At 34.3% G+C, this 5,060-nt stretch overlaps 1 protein-coding gene and 1 long non-coding RNA gene across 13 annotated transcripts in view; one reads left to right on the plus strand and one right to left on the minus strand.

Moving 5' to 3' along the window:
• The window catches only part of LOC111087030, a 104,320-nt gene that overhangs the window by 16,528 nt on the left and 82,732 nt on the right, over positions 1-5,060 (minus strand). For 7 of the 12 annotated variants that reach the window (XR_002611746.1, XR_002611753.1, XR_002611747.1 and 4 more), the window contains one exon: positions 1,312-1,845. The exons of 3 other annotated variants lie outside the window; for them this stretch is intronic. The gene's annotated coding sequence lies outside the window, so the exon portion shown is untranslated. Of the gene's footprint in view, positions 1-785; positions 1,846-5,060 lie in introns of those variants that run through there. 2 more of the 12 variants (XR_002611752.1, XR_002611751.1) reach the window with 2 other exon arrangements.
• Positions 69-1,208, plus strand: LOC111087031. Its single transcript, XR_002611755.1, has 2 exons — positions 69-469; positions 785-1,208. It is a non-coding gene; the product is annotated as an uncharacterized LOC111087031 (long non-coding RNA).

Raw genomic sequence — 5,060 nt, forward strand, 5'->3', positions numbered from 1 at the left:
TGGACGCTGTCAATCAGATGTGTTTTTAGTAAATGGACGCTGTCAATCAGATGTGTTTTTAATAAATGGACGCTGTCAATCAGATGTGTTTTTAGTAAATGGACGCTGTCAATCAGATGTGTTTTTAATAAATGGACGCTGTCAATCACATGTGTTTTTAATAAATGGAAGCTGTCAATCACATGTGTTTTAATTTAACTAGGATCAATAAAGGATGAAGTAATTTATGACGGTGAGTACAGTCACTAACCCTAATGTATCTGAAAGTGAAAGCGTCTCGAGCTTTCGGACACAACTGAGCCATAAGATCTTTCTTTATTTCTGATTTTGTAAGTTGGACTGTTACAAGATAAATTTTGTTTTATATGTTGTTGAAAATAAATACAAGCTTTGTAAGTGTATGTAGTATAACAAAATATCAAATCTTTAGGTAGGAATAACTCTCGAACAAACAGACCGTCACCTAGAGGTAAGTCATAGTCATAAACCTTCACATAGGGGTAACCACGAACAAACAGACCGTCGCCTAGCGGTAAGTCATAATCATAAACCTTCACGTCATAGTAACTCTCGAACAAACAGGCCGTCATATAGAGGTAATTTATAGTCATAAACCTTCACATAGGGGTAACCACGAACAAACAGACTGCTTAGCGGTAAGTCATAGCCATAAACCTTCACGTCGTAGTAACTCACGAACAAACAGACCGTCATATAGAGGTAATTCATAGCCATTAACCTTAACGGTCTGTTTGTTCGTGAGTTACTACGACACCACCTAGAGGTAAGTCATAGCCATACATTTTCACGTAGAAGTAATTCCAGAGTAAACAGATCGTCACCTAGAGGTAAGTCATAGCCATAAATCTTCTCGTGGAGATAACTCACGAATAAACAGACCGTCGCCTAGCGGTAAGTCATAGCCATAAATCTTCACGTAGAAGTAATTCCAGAGCAAACAGGCCGTCACCTAGAGGTAAGTCATAGCCTTAAACCTTCTCGTAAAAGTAATTCCCGAGCTAACAGACCGTCACCTAGAGGTAAGTCATAGCCATAAATCTCGTAGAGATTATTCACGAATAAACACTTTTATTTAGAGAAAGGCAAGTCATATATATTAAATCGCCGAAGTAAGTCAATCACAGGCTATCACGTTAGGAACTAAGAGATTGTCAAGTAAAGGTAATAATTCACTGAAAGACCATCACGTTAGAATAATTCAAGAACATCATATTAGAGTAAGTCAAGGATATCAGGTTTTAATCCACAATGTAAACCGTGACTCTGAAATTAATGAGGACTTTTTTAAAACACACATAAACATCACAAATTATCAGAGATAACCATTAGAATTGTATCCTAGTGACTAATATGAAGGTGAAATCGTTATTTGTTTTCTGAAACTATTAAACTATTTTAAACGGACTTTCAATAACGACAGTATCTTCTCCTCTCGCTGATCGAAACTGTTGAAAGTAAACATACCAGATTAAATGCCCGGTTTTGTCAAGTAATTTCAAGGACTCTTCCTGCTGTGTTGCCTAAGGGGACGCATGGTCTCTCTCTCTCTCTTTCTACAGTAACGCCCCCTTCGTGAGACATGTGACATTATACGAAGACCGCTGTGTAAATATTTCAGAAAACTTATTAGTCTTGATCGCCGCAGGATTTAGCTCAGCAAATGTCAACAAACGTACATGTGCACGGTGTTATCTAATGGAGCCAGTATTTCTTCACTTGTGATCCAAGTAACAGACCTTGATGATGTCATCAGTACATAACCTCAGGTGATGGAGTGTTTCTCTGCGCGTGGTTAAATTGTCGTCGCTGCCACAACCTTTGACCCTAGGGCAAAGAGAATAATCCTCATGAACCAAATAGGGATATTCCCTGAAGGCTTTAAGCCGAAAACTGCTGACAACTAATATTAAACTACGTAAAGGGCATCCATAAAATTTGATTATTGGCTAGTGGCCTGTTGATTTGCATGAAGTGTTGCCATTGTACTTCTGCTAAATTAAATGTGTTCGACATTTATTCTAAGTGGATAATTTGACGAAAAAAACAACAACAATAAAAAACACATAATAACAGTAGTATTGCAACAATATTATTAATAACATCACAATAATATTAGTGTTATAACAATAGCATAGATATCGTCTCGATAATACAAGTATTATAACAATAATATTAGTAGAGTATCAATGAGAAATCAAACATAGAATCCCGAGCTCTTCAGGAAAGTAGAATTTCCTTCATCAGGGGTAAATAGCGAATAAAGAATGTGGTCGTTGCGTCTGGAAGTGAAACGTCTAGATCAGAATAATATTAATATCAGTGCTTTTCTAAACAAAAAGAGAAAGAGGAGAAACGTTTTAGTAAAAACATTTTCTGTAAGCAATATTTTTGAAAACTCACTTAGATCTCCCTCCGCCCAATCTCCACCAGACTCTTAGCAGTGCAGTAGGCTTCACTTGTAGTTAGGGGGCGGTCTAACTAACATTACAAACGTTTGTATATTTTAATTTATGGTTTAAAAATACCACCCTAATGTAAGACATACTGTCATCGAAATTAATTATCACAAACACAAAAGTTCAAAAATGTAATAAGTTGTGTACACGGGATTCTCCTGTGTTTTTCCTAAAGATCTTATTTGTTTTTCTACAACGTAAACCGAAATGAGATTCTTTTTCATTTGTTGTTAAGACCAAAGCTACACAATGGGTTATCTGTATTCTGAACACCCCTGGTACCGATACCGGATATTTAGTGTTATTTATTAGTTGCCTGTGAGTCACTGGGGGAGGGGGGCTGAGGTTAAACACACAAAGATTAAGAATTCGTCAAATGACCCCCCGTTAAAAATACTCTGCATTAAAAATAATAATTAGCAAAAATTAAAACTTACGCAACACTTGGTGAAAGTTACACTGTTATGTAAAATGATGCTATTATTATCCTGTAAAAATCGACTTTGTTTGGATAAGGAAAACTTATTATAAACGTACTATAAAATTCATACAATTCTACGAGTCCTTTTAGGGGAAAATACTTTTACGTCAACTGTGAGTATTCTGGTAATAAGTATAGCTTAATAGTCCGAAAATGGTGTATAATAATAGATGATTCACTACGCATCGTGTAAAGTCACATTACTATAAATTTTGTTCAAATCCTGGAAAATGTTTTTGAATGACAATTTACGAGCCGGATAACACAGCGTTGGTTAAATATGTATTCTCTTTTCTTTTCCTATTTGGTGACAGTGCAGCATTGATTAAGTATGTATTATTTCATTTAACTCTTTGGGTGACAGCACTGAGTTGATTAAGTGTGTATTCTGTTTCCTTAACCCATTGGGTAACAGCATAGCGTTAGTTAAGTATTTATTCTGTTTCCTTAATCCATTGGATTCATTATGCACATAAACAAAACTAAAACAAACATCTACATAAAGGCATGAGATCGTATTGTCCACTATTAAATATAAATACGGTTAAATATATATTCGCTAGATGGCGCTTAAGTTCTTGAAGAAAGGAAATATTCATGTTAAATATACTTTCATACTCCTCTATAAAATGACCTAGGTATTATGTTGTATAGCTTCAATATAAAGTGAAACCAATACATTTTTATGTGAAATTGAAGAAAATACCGTCTTGGGTCTCAAAGGGTTAAAGGTGTTGAGGTAATATAAAGTTTGGTTCGTTGTTTTTATGTTTTTACTTTTCTGTCTTTAGCTTAGCTACATAATGGATTTCTTATTTGTGGGTGTTTGAAGTTCATTGGATTTACAAATTTATTTTTCTAAACTTATGCCTACGTCCTGCTTAAAGAGTTTATTTCATCTTTGTGTATATCTCAAATGGGATTGTTTAGAATTTGTGATTGAAAACATTAAAATTCTGAATAATCTAATCGTTTTATCAACCTGTTGACCGATTGTAGTGAGGCTGAACATTGCTTCATTGTGAACTTGCTCGGACTGTAAATCCATAGCTTCGTGGCTTGCGACCCATTGCCGCGTTTTGGGGCGTATGTGTACTATAAGTGTGACAGTAAAATACCATTATTCGGTCAGACAAGAATTGGCGGTGGGTGCTGTTGCCTATTTGGCTTCCCTCTAGTCTAGCAGTTGAAAATTAGCGACGACTATGCACAAATAGTCCTTTGTGTAGCCTTGCGCGGAAATTTTAAACAAATAAACAGCTGAACGTAGTAAGACAGTAGAGTGTACTGAATCACTAAGACTAAGTATCTGCTTTCCTCGACCTTCTGCAACACCAACTCATATAAACGTAAACACATATTTTTTAGGATGTACAATTTTGTACAAACAAGTTAATTTTTCAAACACAAAAAGTCGCAATAGAATTATTTGGATGGATGTATATTATTTTGAAGTTAATTCAGATTTTTTTGGTAATATTCTTTCTTGTTAAGTTTTCAAAGTTGTTCTTGTAGACAGTTATCTTCAATTTAAAAAAATAATAACAATCAAGAACAAATAATTATTATTTAATCATAAAATCACGACCAATTCTTAACATTTATCAAAAAATTACAGTAGAATTTTTTTTCTTATGTTATTTTCATTTTCAAATGTTTATATTAAAAAATATATATATTTCGATTTTTTCCAATAAGTGATAAGTAAAATTAATTTTATTACAATATAGTTGTTCTAGTTACCACCAGATGGCAAACTAATACTTGTATTTAAGTAAGTCATAGCCTATAACGTTTAAGACTATTGTGAAATACTTCTCATAAATTGTTCAGAGTGGATGGGAACTTTTCTCAACCATATGAGTGGGTTGATGCTTAACGAAATATATTGAGAGTAACAGGCATATAATAAACAGTATTTGTACTCTTTCACTACGTGATGTAAATGTGCCAAGTGACACATGATTCGGAATATTATTCAGAGATAATGGGTAGTCATCTCTGTTTCACTCGTTCCATTACACCATTACATCCTGGCTACTCAACGCATAGTTTGAAGTATATTTCACTTTTATGATGTTTATTAGTCCTTTTCAATCACC

This window comes from Limulus polyphemus, unplaced genomic scaffold, assembly GCF_000517525.1.
Source record: "Limulus polyphemus unplaced genomic scaffold, Limulus_polyphemus-2.1.2 Scaffold1657, whole genome shotgun sequence".
Lineage (NCBI taxonomy): Eukaryota > Metazoa > Arthropoda > Merostomata > Xiphosura > Limulidae > Limulus > Limulus polyphemus.